The sequence below is a fragment of the Lathyrus oleraceus genome, chromosome 3, assembly GCF_024323335.1.
Source record: "Lathyrus oleraceus cultivar Zhongwan6 chromosome 3, CAAS_Psat_ZW6_1.0, whole genome shotgun sequence".
In the NCBI taxonomy this organism is placed as follows: domain Eukaryota; kingdom Viridiplantae; phylum Streptophyta; class Magnoliopsida; order Fabales; family Fabaceae; genus Lathyrus; species Lathyrus oleraceus.
The window spans coordinates 272,859,554-272,876,045 of NC_066581.1; the positions used below are offsets into that span (position 1 = coordinate 272,859,554).

At 37.4% G+C, this 16,492-nt stretch overlaps 1 non-coding gene across 1 annotated transcript; it reads left to right on the forward strand.

Moving 5' to 3' along the window:
* Window positions 1–210: 210 nt before the first annotated feature.
* On the forward strand, window positions 211–317 carry LOC127133353 (small nucleolar RNA R71). Its single transcript, XR_007807334.1, has one exon. It is a non-coding gene; the product is annotated as a small nucleolar RNA R71 (small nucleolar RNA).
* Window positions 318–16,492: the final 16,175 nt, after the last annotated feature.

A 16,492-nucleotide genomic window follows, 5' to 3' on the forward strand; every position in this document is an offset into this window, starting at 1 on the left:
ACCTCATGTATTCCACCTTGGGTCTCATTTTTCTCTATTGATGCTCGTTCAATTCCCCATTGGTAATGGTTTTAGGCCATATCCTCAATTAGGTCACAAGTTTCTGGATAAGGTTTGTTCATCAGCGCGTCACCTGCGGCAACGTCGATGCTCATCTTGGTGTTATAATGGAGTCCATTGTAGAAGGTATGAACGATCAGCCATTCTTCTAGGCCATGGTGTGGGCAAACTCTTAATAGCTCTTTATATCTCTCCCAAGCTTCGAAAAGCGATTCTCCTTGGTTTTGGGTAAATCTAGTTATTTGGTTTCGAAGAACTGCAGTCTTACTAAGGGGGAAATATCTAGCAAGGAATACTCTCCTAAGGTCTTCCAAAGTAGTTATTGAATTGGCTGGAAGTGAATTTAACCATGAACATGCTCTATCCCTGAGGGAGAAAGGAAATAATCTTAAATGGATCGCATCGGGTGAATCGTCGTTAGATTTAAAGGTGTCGGCTAGTTGGATAAAAACTTTTAAATGTTGATTCGGGTTCTCAGTAACGAGACCCATGTATTGGTTATGTTGCACTAATTGCAACAAAGACGGTTTTAGTTCGAAATTGTTAGTAGGAATAAGGGGGTTTACTATACTCGAACTAGGTTCCTCGTCAGAGGGTTGGGCAAATTCCTTAAGAGGTCTCCGGTCGCGATTCTCGGCCATAGCTTTCTTAATTCGGATGAGTAAGAGGCATGTACGAGTATAACATTTGGGTTCCGCTAAAGGATCTACTAAATTTCCGGTACTACGGGTTCTTCGCATTTACCGGCTAATAATGCCTTAGTCTAGACGGTGCAACAACAGGGTACGAAATTTGACGAAGTTGATCCCCAGCAACGGCGCCAAAAACTTGATTGCGTGATTCGCAAGTGCATGAATTACGTCAAAGTAATATACAAGAATATCAATCCCACAGAGACCAAATCGTCAATCTATCGATTACTATCGTTATGGTGTTTATCTAAGATGGCATAAAAGAGATATTGGGTTTGCAAAACAAAGGTAAATAATAAATGCAGGTAAAGACAAGTTGAATGCATTTCACGTCAGTTAAGTGATGTTTCGATTGTCTAAATAGAACTACATATGAGGCAATATTTTCTACTCTTGAAAAGAATCCATTTAATAGGAATTGCCACTTTCGTGTATTCAGAACCGAGTTTACCCTTAAATTAAGGCCTTTTATTGTCACTTATAAAAGGTGCGTAGAACGCTAAAGTAGTAAACTTATTTTTAAGAAATGAGACTCGTAAACTTAGTTGAAAAGTGATTTTGATTTGGAAAGTTTTACCCGAGGAGTTTCCTGATTTTAGATCTATCAACGCGTCCGAAAATAGTTTCAAAAATAGTTTTTCTTTAAAGTGATAAAAATTCCTAATTAACTAAGCCAGGGTGCTTTCGCACTCCTTGAATAATTAAAACTAACCAAGTTTGTTTTAGAAAACTCAAGTTAAAAATTAAAACAACCTTTAAAGTATTTCTACAGATTCAATATGTGAAACATTACTTTAACTGTGATCCTTACATTCTAACCATTAAAAGATTTAGCCAGATATGGTAACACAAACAAACACAACGGTATTAATTATGATGAAAAGTTTGTTTTAGAATGTGAGGCGATAAGAGCGAGTAAAGTGCGTGAAATAAATAAAGTAAAGCGAGTGCGGAAAATAAATAAAGTAAAGTGAGTGCGGAAAAATAAATAAAGTAAAGCGAGTGTGGAAAATAAATAAAGTAAAGCGAGTGCGGAAAATAAATAAAGTAAAGCGAGTGCGGAAAATAAATAAAGTAAAAGCGATGCGGGAAATAAATAAAGTAAAAGCGATCCGGGAAATAAATAAAGTAAAAGCGATGCGGGAAATAAATAAATAAAGCGATAAATAAGAACCTGCTCCAAACGGAGGCTTCGATTCTGGTACAAAAATAAACCTCCAACTCCTGAAGCTAAAGACGACAGCAACTCGAAGTGACCCAACTCAATCTCACTAAGGTGCGATAACCCCCCGATGTGACGGATTACCGCTATTACAAATGATAAATATATGCTTAGTGTTGTAAAACTAGGTTGGATCCTTTGAAAGTGAAATGGAACGAACTATTTATAGAGAATTTCAGCAGCTTGCAAAGACCATGGTGCCCTCCAACTTCTCCTTAGTGGGAACGTGATTACCAAAGGTGGCGCCCGTCATCCCTTCATGGCGCCCGCCATGTGTGTAAATGGGGAAGATCATGGGAACATGGCGGTTACCTCCTAGTTGAGGGCTGGTGACTCATGGCTTCTCCTATAGCGGCCGCCATGTGTGTAATTTTGCCGAAAAACCTTAATTTTAGGTCTTTTTGCTTTGTTTCTTCCAAAAAGGGTCCGAGAGTGCTAAATATCTGAAAATAAGACAAAAGAGAGCATAAGACAAACAAAATGATAATAAAGTCCTAATAAACATGTGAAATCCGAGTCAAAAACACGGTGTAATTCAGTGTGATCAAATTCTCCCACACTTAAATCTTTGTTTGTCCTCAAGCAAAACTCTTTATAGTTTATGCAAGAAAGACAATATCAACTAGAGTTAATTCAAGGCAAAAGACGTATAAGTTCGTTCAAGGAATGTATCGATAGGTACTAACGAATCGAACTAAGGATATTGTAGTGACGCTTCCCGTAAATGTGGTCGTAGGCTTCGTTCCTATACAAATCAATCCACGTTACCCCCCCCCCCCCCCCCCCATACCTAGGCCTTCTTTTTGTTTTCTTAAAATCCTTTTCATTCATGTGCAATCACATTAAGCCCGTTATCCGTACATACTCATAGTAAAGTGACCGGTTAGTGATTATGATCTTAGGCATGGGGTTCTGGTACATAAGTTGGTGTAACCCCCCTACCGAGGTCAGCACCAGATACCTCTGAACCAACAAACAAATAGGCTTCTTATTTTTCATTTTTCTAAGCATGGGGCTCCGGTACATAAGTTGGTGTAACCCCTTTATTCAACGTAATTTGCAGTTGTGGGGGATTGGATCGTAATCAACCCTACCGAGTTCAGCACCAGATACCTCTGAACCAACAAACAAATGGGCTTATTTATATATAATTTTTTTTCTGCATGTTTCGCATATGTCTTATTTTGCTGGGTTAAATTACCATGTGAGAGTCACCTAGCCCGGATTTTCATATGACTTGAGAACAAAGCAGGAATTTTTGTGATCATTCACTTATTTTCATCGGTCCCCTACGTAGAGCATGCTTAAGCCGGAGCTGACTGCTAGGATAAACTACTTAAGGACTTATTTGGAACAAAAATTGGGGCTACAACATATGGGGTATCGGGATCGACTCTTATAATCATGACACCTAAGGTGTTAAGACAATATCGATTTTTAGAAAAAGTTTTTCCAGGTCTTTTACATCCTGTTATAAACCTGTCTCATAGCCTGAATGTTCAAGATGTACTGTTTTCTTGGCTAAATTTTTTTTTGGTAAGGTTAAGGAAATGGGAGAAATTACGGATACACTACACAGATGACTCGTCAGACATATGTTATTTTATTGAAAGGAAAAACAAACAACTAAAATAAATAAAACATACAAAAATTAAAGGAAAATTGTAAAAAGCGATAAAAGTAAAGGAAAGCCATAAAAAGCAATAAAAATAAAGGAAAGGTGAAAAGCGATAAAATCTCTTCCCACACTTAAACTGAACATTGTCCTCAATGTTTCGAGATGAGATAAGGTAGGAGTAACCTGGAAAAGAGAGGGAGAGAGAACTAGAGGTGAGCACCGGTACCGTCACCGCCTTTGTCAGGATCCCTGGGTCGACGACGTCTGGTTCGAGTACTAAGTCCTCCCTGCAGCTGCTGAGAGCGACCTAGGAGTGATCCTTGGGTGGCCTCGATGAGAGCGAAGTGACGCTCATTAGCCTATCATTGGCGTTGCTGCTCAGTAGTGATCGCAAGTAAGGACTCAGTGACAGTCCGATGTGCTTTCTCACTACGCTACTGGGAAGCTACCATAAAACTCATATTGTCTGTCATTTGTTGGTTTATGGTGTTCAGGAGTGTGTCACGCCTTTCCTCACGAGCCAGGTGCTCGCGCCACATCTCCTTGGTGATGTAGAAGCCGAGAGTGGTACATGCAAAAGGGTTAGAGGAAGAAGGTGCAGTGTGTGCAGGTGATGCAGCTGGAATATCATGCACAGGTGACTGGTCGCGCCGGTTATACTCATCATCGGTCCCTTGCCCATCGTCCATAGGAACGTTAAGTGGCAAAGGACCAGTAAAGGGTGGAGCATCAAGATCGTACGTCCAGTTCCTCGCATGTCGCACATCTGTACACTGAGAGCAAGGTAGGACAACATTGGGTACAGCGGCACCATGTATCTTTAGATAAAAACCACCTTCTCGCCAAACCTTGCATAATTTCATATCTTTCAAAAACTTTAAGTTAATGGTGCGGTGAGGGAGTGGTTCCAAGGTGGATAACCCAGCGTGTAGATTCAACGCTCTAGCAATGGAGGTAATCAAACCACCGAAAGAGATGGTTCCTCCTTTCTTAAGGATGGCAGACATATGGGCTAACATGAAAGGAACAGGATTGATTCTGCGATTAGTGAGGCAACCCTGTAAAAATAGCAATTCTTGGGCATTTACTTTGTTATAATTTTCCCGGCAAAAAATGGTACATGCCAAAAGGTATCTAAAAATACGTATGGTCGGGTTATGAATATTAGAAGCCAAAATTCCTTCGAAGGAAGTGACATTCACATTAGATAGTCTATTCCAAAAAGTAAATGCCTCGAGTGCCCATTCAGTATCTAAGGGCGTCTCACAGATAGCATCTTCACCGTAAGGCATTCCTAGCAAACCCGCTAAAGCATCGGTAGTGTACTCGTATTCCATATTAAACATTCTAAAATAAACGGTAGCTACCGTGCTAGCAGTGCCAGGATGGACAATGTAAATTAGGGAACTTAAAAATTCCCTAGTGAGCCTATCGTAGGTGGGTGCTTTACTAGCAAAAATATTGTGTAATCCTAAATTATCAAGCATGTGGAAAACACTATGGTATGTGCCTAAAGTGTATAAACAGTCTTCGTCGACATACTTGGTAGCGAGTATCTTCCGAGTTTGCAATTTTTGCAAAATCTTGTTTTGCCGCTCACCGGGCTTTCCTCCACGAAGAATGATGTTGCTACACTCCATTCCGGCCATTAATGGTGATTGTAGAGAAAAATGGGAATTTATAGAAAGGAAATGAAAAATGGAGTTTAGTGGGTTTTTGGTGGAGAAATGGAGAAGTGAAGTTGGGAAATGGTAATGGCTTGTAGTGAAAATGAGAAGGTTGAGAAATTTTTATGAACTTTTGTAGAGTGGGGAGAAGAAGAAAATGGGTTTGGAGAGGTTGAAGAAGGTATAAATAATGAAAAAAAAGGGAAATCTGCCCGTTACGTCATGGCGCCCGCCATGAAGCCTATGGCGACCGCCATGTCTTCGGATTTGGCTGGGCCGACTTGGTGCTTGCTACTTGGGCCTCAATTCTCTTGTCTTCATTTTTGTAATGGGGGGTGCACATAGGTTACTATGAATGTTGTTTTTTTATTTAAGTTTGATAAAAATAAAATAAAGTAAAACAAAATAAAATAAAGCAAAATAAAATAAAACAAAATAAGATAAAACAAAATAAAACAAAACGAAATAAAATAAAACAAAACAAAAAAAACAAAATGGATATAAAAAACATAATATATATATATATATATATATATATATATATATATATATATATATATATATATATATATATATATATATATATATAATATATATATATATATATATATATATATATATATATATATATATATATATATATATATATATATTATATATATATATATATATATATATATATAATATATATATATATATATATATATATATATATATATTATATATATATATATATATATATATATATATATATATAATATATATATATATATATATATATATATATATATATATTATATATATATATATATATATATATATATATATATATATATATATATATATCTATATATATATATATATATATAATATATATCTATATATATATATATATATATATATATATATATATATATATATATATATATATATATATATATATATATATATATATATATATATATATATATATATATATATATATATATATATATATCTATATATATTATATATATATATATATATATTATATATATATATATATATATATATATATATATATACACACACACACACATGTGTGGAGCCAATAATAATTCACGAGTCCAGAGATCTTTGGAAAGTTAAAGCAAGCATAATGTCAAAGGAAACAATAAAAATAAGCATGAATAGTAAATAACGGGAAAATAGGGAAATTCAAACGGTATTTCTTGGTTCATGATGGCATCAATGCTCAGGGTATAGTGGAGTCTCCTCGACTTCGTATCCTCGAAGCTCTGCAATCTGGCGTCGGAGATCAGCGATCTCGTCATGCAGCATATCAATCTCGGTGTCATGCGATGCATCTGATACTTCGACCTGCAAGGCAACGTCAGCAAGCTCCTGGCGAAGCTCGGCTATCTCCATGCGAAGCTTAACCAATTCAGACTGCAGGCTCGGATTCTTGGAGATTCAGATTGTTGGTGCGGACTTTAATTCTGATAGGTGCAATTTTCAGTGCGTCTACTATCTCTCCCTGCCCTTCTATGGCATAGGCCCAGTTGGCCTGATCAATAACACAAGTTACCTGAGGGTTAGGTAAAGTGAAGTAGTGAGTAGTCTCACCCTCGATTAATTGTTGTATTGATCCGGTTGGAAAGAAGATCTCCTCATGAGGCCACGGTCCAGACGTAAATCAATATCCATCAAGGTGTAGCTGCAATAAGACGTCAGGTGAGATAACCTTCTATCAAGTCCCAGGGCTGAGGCTATATGAGTCACCGTGCTTCCAACATGTATAGGGATTGCAGCAGAGCGAGCATTAAGATATAGACTCTCGATCAGGAAAGCTCCACAATCTAATAGGCGTGACTGAGTGGTACAGTACATGAAGAAGATCTCTTCAGCACTCACATGCATATCAGGGTCACTCTTCCCCAGGAAGGTGTGGGAAATGATCATCTGGAAGTATTGGAAAGCAGGGTTGTGAATCTTGTTGGAGATTTGGGTGGAAGGGTCAGGACTACCTCCACACGTAATATCACTCTAAAACTTCTCGACATCTCGGCTCAGAAAGTAACTCATGGGGAGCTCAGATGAAGCATCATAGGCAGTCTGAAAACCAAGCAATTCGCTGAAACGCTTGTGGTTGAAGGTGTATTCTGCCCCAAACAATCTGAAATTAATATGTTCAGGCTTCTTCTGAAAGATCAGTCTTGTGATTGGACCGAAGACTTCCAGAGAGCTTTAAAACCTTGAGAGAGTATGGGTTGTGTTCTTGGTCAGCAAGACGAAACTAGAAAGAAAGAATATGCTATTTACTACCTCAATAATAAATTCACCGACTGTGAGACTCGGTATTTTATGCTGGAGAAGACTTGTTGCGCATTGGCTTGGGCTGCTAAGCGTCTGCGTCAGTATATGTTGAATCATACCACTTGGTTGATATCCAAAATGGATCCAATCAAGTATATTTTTGAGAAGCCTTTTTTAACTGGGAGGATTGCCTGTCGGTAGATGTTATTATCAGAGTATGATATCGTATACCGATCTCAGAAAGCGATCAAAGGTAGTGTCTTGGCTGACCATTTGGCCACCAACCAATCAAAAATTATCAGTCAGTACTATATGATTTTCCTGATGAATAGATTTTTACTGGAAAATGAAAGATTATGATGAACCATTGCTAGAAGAAGGGCCAGAACCTGGTTCCCGTTGGGGCATAGTATTTGATGGAGCTGTTAATCAGTATGGTAATGGAATTGGGGCAATGATTATTACTCCTCAAGGCACTCATTTTCCGTTTATAGCTAGATTGACTTTCAAGTGTACAAATAATATGGCTGAGTATGAAGCTTGCATTATGGGGCTCGAAGAAGCCATTGATCTCAGAATCAAGTATTTAGACGTCTATGGAGATTCAGCTTTGGTAGTGAATCAAATCAAAGTTGATTGGGAGACGAATCAACCCGGTTTGATACCGTATAGAGATTATGTGAGGAGGATTTCAACTTTCTTTTCAAAGGTTAAATTTCATCATATCCGTCGAGATGAAAACCGGATGGCAGATGCTCTTGCAACATTATCTTTAATGATTATGGTGAAGTATTGGAATGAAGTTCCTAATCTGACTGTGGTGCGTCTTGATAGGCCAACACATGTGTTTTCTATTGAAGAGGTCAGAGATGAGAAGCCATGGTATTTTCATATCAAGTGTTGTCTCCAAAGTCGGATTGATCCATCTGGGCATCTCTGAAGGATAAGAAGACTTTGAGGAGATTAGCCGAAAACTTCTACCTGAATGGTGATGTGCTTTACAAGAGAAATTCCTACATGGTTTTGCTCAAATGCATGCATATACACGAAGCAGACCTATTGATGACTGAAGCCCATGAAGGTTCCTTTCGTACTCATTCCAATGGACATGTTATGGCTAAGAAGATCTTGAGAGCAGGTTACTATTGGCTGACAATGGAATCTGACTGTTGCAAGTTTGTGAAGAAATGCCACAAGTGTCAAATTTATGATGACAAAATTCATGTTCCTCTGACACTGTTGAATGTCATTTCCTCTCCATGGCCCTTCTCCATGTGGGGGACTGATATGATTGGCATAATTGAGCCCAAAGCTTCAAACAGACATCGGTTCATTCTAGTGGCTATTGACTACTTCATAAAATGGGTTGAAGTGGCATTGTATGCGAATGTAACCAAGCAAGTTGTTATGAGGTTTATCAAGAATAAGATTATATGTTGGTATGGTATGCCAAGTGAGATCGTTACTAATAATGGATCGAACTTGAATAATAATATGGTGGAAGCTCTTTGCAAAGACTTCAAGATTGCACATCCTAATTCTTCTCCCTACAGACCTAAGATGAATGGGGTTGTTGAAGCTGCAAACAAGAACATTAAGAAGATCATTTAGAAGATGGTTGTATCATACAAGGATTGGCATGAGACACTCCCATTCACTTTTCATGGGTATCGTACATCCATCCGCACTTCAACAGGGGCAACCCTTTTCTCAATTGTTTATGGCATGGAAGTTGTGCTCTCAGTAGAGGTTGAGATCTCACCATTACATGTGTTGATGGAAGCCAAGTTGACCGAGGTTGAATGGTGTTTGACAAGGTTTGACCAGTTGAATTTAATTGAAGAGAAGAGGTTAACTGCCATGTGTCATGGTTAGTTATATCAGCAGAGGATGAAGAAAGCTTTTGATAAGAAGGTCAGACCTCGTGTGTTCAGAGAAGGTGACCTTGTGCTCAAGAAGGTTCTATCTTTCAAACCAAATTCTAGGGGCAAATGGACTCCTAATTATGAAGGCACATACGTTGTTAAAAGAGCCTTTTCAGGCGGTGCTTTGATTCTTACAACTATGGATGGTGAAGAGTTCATGCATCCTGTGAACGCAAATGAAGTCAAGAAATACTTTGCCTAAAAAAGAAAAGAAAAACTTGCTAAGTTGAAAACCCTAAAGGGCGGCTTAGGAAAAAATGAGCGTCTCGGTGGATTGAAAACCCGAAAGGGTGATCCAGGCAAAAGTTAGAGACATAAAACAGAAAAATTATCCCGATAAATTGAGTACCCCACCCTGGGGAAATTTATGCAAAAATTAGGGATTATGGCAATTAACTGCAAGCTGTTGATCTCCAGTCTTGAAGACTTTCTTGAGCACAATGTTCGGTTTTGATTCATCTTCATCCAAAGCCAAGAGCACAGTGGATATTGAAGGCGGTAGAAGGATTAGTGATCATTGTATTCAATGTAGCCCTTTTCCATGTAAATTACCATTTTTCAACTTTTGTAAAGATCTATGGAGTCTTGTCATTTACAGACTACCATCCTATTAAATAAAGTTGAGGCTTTATCCAATTGTTTCTACTCTTATTTATTCAGCTAGTTAGAATTAAATTTTATTGTGATCATTTTTGAAATTAAAATTTTAAAATAAAAAATCATGTTTTCTTAAATAATAAAGGCAGTTACTTTAAGAGCAATCGATTTCACTAAAAGGACGTCCACAACGGTCCAAGAATAGGTAAGCCCTAAAATGCGAAGCATTGTTGGTTTCCCCAACTGAATTTGTAATTTCCTCCCTCGAGTTGTAGGCGCGTTATTGCAGCAGGTTGCATAGATTCAGCAAATTTTGTTTCCCCTCAAGTCGCCGGCGGAGTTAACCCTGTTAGCCCTGATTCTTAAGCAGTATTTTTTTATCCTCTACAGGATTGTCTCCCATTTGATATGGTGTTGACCTAAAATTCCCCACAGAGTTGATGATGTAGATTTTCGGCAAACCTTCTCCCCAACCAAGTTTGAGTCTTTGGGATAGATGATGCCCGTTCATCCTTTGCAACCCTTTTTTCGACAGTAGTTGCTTCCCTCCTGTTGAGATTGGCTGAGTGTTGAATTGATGATTCATACCAGCAACATTTGTATCCTTTGCGATCGTTTTGTCAGCATAATCATAGTATATACATATACATATACATATACATTCATAAATTTCATTATTGCATCATAATGCACTTTGTAATTCATTATTTCTCTGATCCTTTACTACGGTGGTATCCTTTCCTCCCACACAGATTTAATATGTCTATCCTCTTTCAACTATAGAGTGTCAGCCCCTTAAGCAAAAAGAATTTAACCTTTCTCATTCCCCACTAAGTTGTTTCCTCGTGGATGATCATTATTTTAGTTTTCTCCCCAGTTGATTATCTGAATGGAATCACTCCCCCTGAGTTATATCCTTATGGGGTTGAGTCTTTGATTGACTGTTTCTTTCTATATCTTACCTAGATAGATGCTTTTGGTCCCCTGAGAGTATATTACCCAATAACTGGTAATATTCTTCTCAATTTGCAAGTATTTCACTTCTGCCCCAATATCCGGCAAGAGTAACCTTTTTCTCCCCAGCAGATTCGTTTTCACGTTTCCCAGGAAGTTTATCCTTGATATGTTCATCTTAACCGATGACAGATACTCTTTCCCTTCTAAGTTTATCCTTGATATGTTCATCTTAACGGATGTCGGGTATTCTCTTTTTGGTATTCTACCCAGTAAAAAGGTAGTTGTAATCCCTATTTTATTCCCCAGAAGGTTAATCCTTGATAGGTTCATCCTAACCTATGACGGATTTCCTCTTCTTTGCGGTCTTCTGCCCAGCAGCCGGTAGTTGTAAACCCGGATTCCCCTTTTGTGGAGTCTATCCTTGATATGTTCATCTTAACCGATGACAGATATTCTCTTTTCGGTATTCTATCCAGTAACTGATAGATATAATTCCTATTTCCCCCCTCGGAGTCTATCCTTGATATGTTCATCTTAACCAATGACGGGTATTCTCTTTCTAGTATTCTATCCAGTATCCGATAGATATAATTCCTACTTTTTCAGGCAATTTATCCTTGATATGTTTACCCTAACCGGTAACACATATTCTTCCCGTTGTCCCCAGGTAAGTTTATCCTTGATATGTTCATCTTAACCGGTGACGGATATTCTTCCCTTTTGAGTCTATCCTTGATATGTTCACTTTAATCAGTGATGGATATTCTCTTTGTTGTCCTCTACCCAGTCGCTGGTAGTTGTAAATCCTATTTGATTTGGTTCTTTCCTCAGCAAGTCATCCTTGATATGTTTACCCTACCCGGTAACGGATGTCCACTCTGACAGATTATGTTATCTCCTTACCCAGTATCCGGAAGTGGATAATATACTTATGTTACTCCTGTGTTGAAGATCATTTCTTCCCCAGTTGAGTCTGAGTGCGTATTTCCTCAGTGAGATCGCCATTTCCTATTTGGCTTGAGTATTTCATCTTTGTTCTGATCTACCCATTTCCCCTACAGGTGTCTCTTTTTTATTCCCCGGCTGAGTCTTTCCATTGATTTATTTTCGTGGAATCCCTCGTGTCCCCCAGCAGTTTTAAGTCGTAGCCTGGCCTACGCACGACCTTTTCACCCCCCAAAGTCTTTGTCTCCCTAGTGAGTTTTCCTTACGAAATACATTATACTCATGCGGACTTTCGGTCTCTCCGGATTCTTTTCCTTTGTGGTAACAATTTCCCCACAGAGATTATTTTAACATTCATATCATATGCATCATGAGGTCTCTTATGGACCAAAAATTGTTCCTATATGTTATTATTTAAGTCCATTCTACTGAGTTGATATGAAGATTTTAACCTTCATCTCCTCAGCTAGAACTTCCTTAAATAGGGGAAGCTGTAAGACCTCAATTTTGACCCTATGATCCCTCATGTCATCTCATCATATCCATTGGCATTGGGATCACACCTTGGCATCCTCCTTACCCCTCATTCATTGGGTTTGCATTAGGAGAGATCACCAAGCACCATGTGATTGTATCATACTTCATTTTTATTTATTTTTACTAACCAAAATACCAAAAAATATGTCATTGTATAGTTTAACTCTTTTGTAGGTAGTGTGCATGTTCACCTATGCTCTATCAAGCTCATATCTAGGGTTCAAGACCCTCAATGCAAGGAGCTCAATCAAGAAATGGTTTACTATGGCTCTAAGTATCATATATGGATCCCCATGATCTTTACATGTTATTTTGATCAAGAAATTATCAAGAGTTTGGAATTGGTTTGCCTTGGAAACCCTAATTCATCTGGGTATCTTGTGTGACTTCTTCAACAAGTTTCTTCAGCAATTGATCAAATATTTCAAGGTATACTTCATATTTCATCATCTTATGCATATATGATCCTCCATGAGTCCCAAAAGTCAAGATAATATCAAGCTAGCAAGTTGGTTCATGGTGGTTTACCAGAGGAATTCAACTAGTCAAAACTAGGGTTCCCTAGACCCTATCTCCTACAATATTTATCATATGAAAATGATTCCAAGATAAAGGTTACTCCAAATTACATTACAAACAACTTTCATGTTGAGGTCAAGAGCTAGTTTTGCTTGGAATGTCATTTTCGAAGATGAAAGATTATAGGTCATTTTGTCTAAACCCTAATTTGAAGGTCAACTTCCCAAGACCATAACATGCTCATTTTTCATGCGATGAAAGCCATTCAAATTGCATGATCAAATTAAAGGTGTCTACTTAAACTTTTATGTTTAGAGTAAGTGAAAATTCAACTTGCAAATACATGTGATAAGAGGAAACATTATAGGTCATTTTGGGCCAATACCATTTAACAAGTGATTTTCCTCAATTTCTAAAATGCATAACTCCTTCATGCTAAATCCAAATGAGGTCAAATTTGTGATCAAATTGAAGGGATTTGAAAGGGATACAACTTTAATGAAGGAACATTTCTCATTTGAAGTCCATAGAAAAAGTTACTGAAGGTGGAAGAAGTGAACATATGGCTTGATACTTAGAAATGTTTTTGACATGTTTGATTTTCCAAACTTCCACCTTAAAATTCATCATGATCCAAGCTTTAAATTCAAAAGTTTTCAACATGAAAGTTTCTTCTCTTGATCCAACCTTTCCAAAAAGTCAAAAATCATCTCATTTGGATAAAGTATGAATGAGTTGCGCATGGCATAAAGTTGGAGGACCATTTGTATAATTTGAAGTTCCACTTTTCATACACGATTGCATGGCTTTTCCACATGACTTCAGCATTGCTTACACATAATTTTGGACCTAAGTGCATCACTTGATGTGCCTATCACACGCCCATGCAAGTGAGATTTCCAACTTTGGCCAAAAATGGAAGTGTGCATTTATCAATCACTTGGCGTATAAATAGAAGCTCCATTGCTCAGAATGGGGGACCCTGGCGCGCAAGCTTTGAATCAGCAACCCTAAACCCTCACATTCAAAGGATAAGCTTGAAGATTTTCTTTGAAAATCGAGTTTGAATCTCCCACTGTTTTTGAGACTGAAACTCCAAGAGTCCTTCCCTTTCCTTGATCCATTCCTACTCCATTAAGCATCTGAAGCAAGGCCAAGCATAATTGAGAGCAAGATCGTGCCAATCTGAAGTTACATTGAAGGTGATTTTTCAGAATTTTTCATCTCTTTGATTCTCACCCAATTCTCCATTATTCTTGTTAACTTTTGGTTGTCTGAAGTCCTACCAATGTAGGCAACAAGATTGAGTTGCTTAGAGGTTAAATTGAATCAACTCAGATCATGATCCTCAAATTTCAACTCACTATATCTTTCTATATACTCGGAGATAGGAAAAATTGAGGCCAGATTCGAGCTCCTGGGCATTTTTTCTTTAAATTCATGTCCTCCTTTTTCATTTTGGTGATGGTTGAAGGTGGACCAATCCTGTGAGGTCCATCGGAGAAGAAGATCGGAGCTCTGGCTACGACGATGTGTTGGCACGTTTCTGCACCACATGATTCTTTCAAATTGTTTTAATCTCACGCGTTGGTTGTGATTACCATCCCTGCTGCGCTGTTGACAAATGACCTTGTGGAACGTGCGTTTGGAACCACTTGATCTGCCACCTCAATTAATGAGGGAGATCAAGTGGTCCACGTTTTTTTTATTTTTTTATTTTTCCTTTTAATTGTTTTATTTTTATTAATTCATATTAATTTTAATATTGATCCAAAAAATATAGGACTTTCACCAAAAAATTTCAAATATTTTTCTCTTTCATTTTCTGAATTAAAATTATATTTTGGATCAATATTAATATTTTTCATGATTTAATTGTTTTTGTGCATATTTTCAATTGTTTAAAAATACTTTTAAGTTTCCAAAAATAAAGAAATTTTTTCTCCAAGGTCCTTTGACCTTGTTTGACCTATGATAAATCTCTTGACCATTTATTTGGTTTTTTGAAGAGGTTTTAGGTTTTTGATTAAACATGATTTAATTTAATGCATTTTTAATTGATTTTTAATTGTTTAATTGTGAATAAATTGCGTTGAGCTATTTTTATTGACTTGTGAAGTTTGACTATTGTGTTTGGGCCTTGGTGTAGTGGGGTATTCGTTACCTTTAGATTTATTGGCTAAATCAAAAGTAAACATACAATTCGAGTCGCCACCGCACTTTTATTTATCCAAAGGAAAGGTTAAAAAGCGAACAAAAACCAAGTAAGAAGTTTTATCAAATCAAAAACTAATAAAAACGTCAGAGATCTGGGTAAGGGGGTTGGTTATGAAATGGGAAGGTTTTAAGCACCCAAAATATCCTTAGTACTCTAAGGGAGCCCTTTTTGCAAATGTGTATTGTAGGTTGGTATTTGTGAAAATATATGTGCAAAAGATTGGGGGGATGAGAAGAGAATATACATTACATTTACAATTTTGTTGTTTGAATGGATAAACCCATTGCCTACGTACCATCACAAAGGTAGGATCAAAACCTCGTAGTTCGGGGTAGAAATCTCAAAATATTGGTGAATTGATTTGTCAAGAGCCTTTAAGGTTTTTTGTTATCAAATGGAGAAAACTCAACCTAAACCAACAATCCACCATGTGAGGAGGGCTTCAACATACTAGTGAGGGGTTATCCCTATAATAAGTATGGAAGACTTATAGTCCAATCACTAAGGATAAGGTGAGGTTTACATCAACCACTATGATAACTCAAACCTATGGCTAATGTTTATGAAAAGGTTTTAATAAAGGTGGCCATTGGAACCACAAAATAAACTTGAAGTGAGTTGTATTTACAAGTTAGATTTATTTACAAAATGAAGTCAAAGTTGGATTAAGGTTTATTCACAAATGAGCATTAGAGAAAAGAGTTTGAAAAATCAAAGGCATAAGGCCTAGGTTTCTAATTTGAAACAAAATCAAAGTTTGCACATAAATGAGTTTGGTTTGGGTTAGAGTGGAGAGAAGAAGAGAAGGGCTAGTCCTAAACATGCAAAGATAAGGGAAGAGATAAAACCCTTGGAGTTCCTTTTCTTGAGATCATAAAGATGATTCAAGATGCTCCTTTCCTTTGGACTTAGCAACCACTCAAGCAATCAAACAAATATTATATTCAAGCTCCTAGGATCTCCATTTGGCTTGTCTCTCTTAACTTGGATATTCATGCCAATGGTCCTTCTTACTATCTCAAGATGGAATCCCTATCACACAAGAGCAAACATCAAAAAGTTCACAACACAATAAGAGGAATGGACAAAGAATGAGTTTAGACTAGGGGTCCTTTGAAGTCAACTTTAAGATTTAGCATTCTAAAGACATGAGGCCTAGTTGCTCTTCCACAAGTTTAGCATTCTAAAGGCATGAGGCCTAGTTTCTCTTGAACTCCTTTAAGCATAGGTAAGGTCCTAA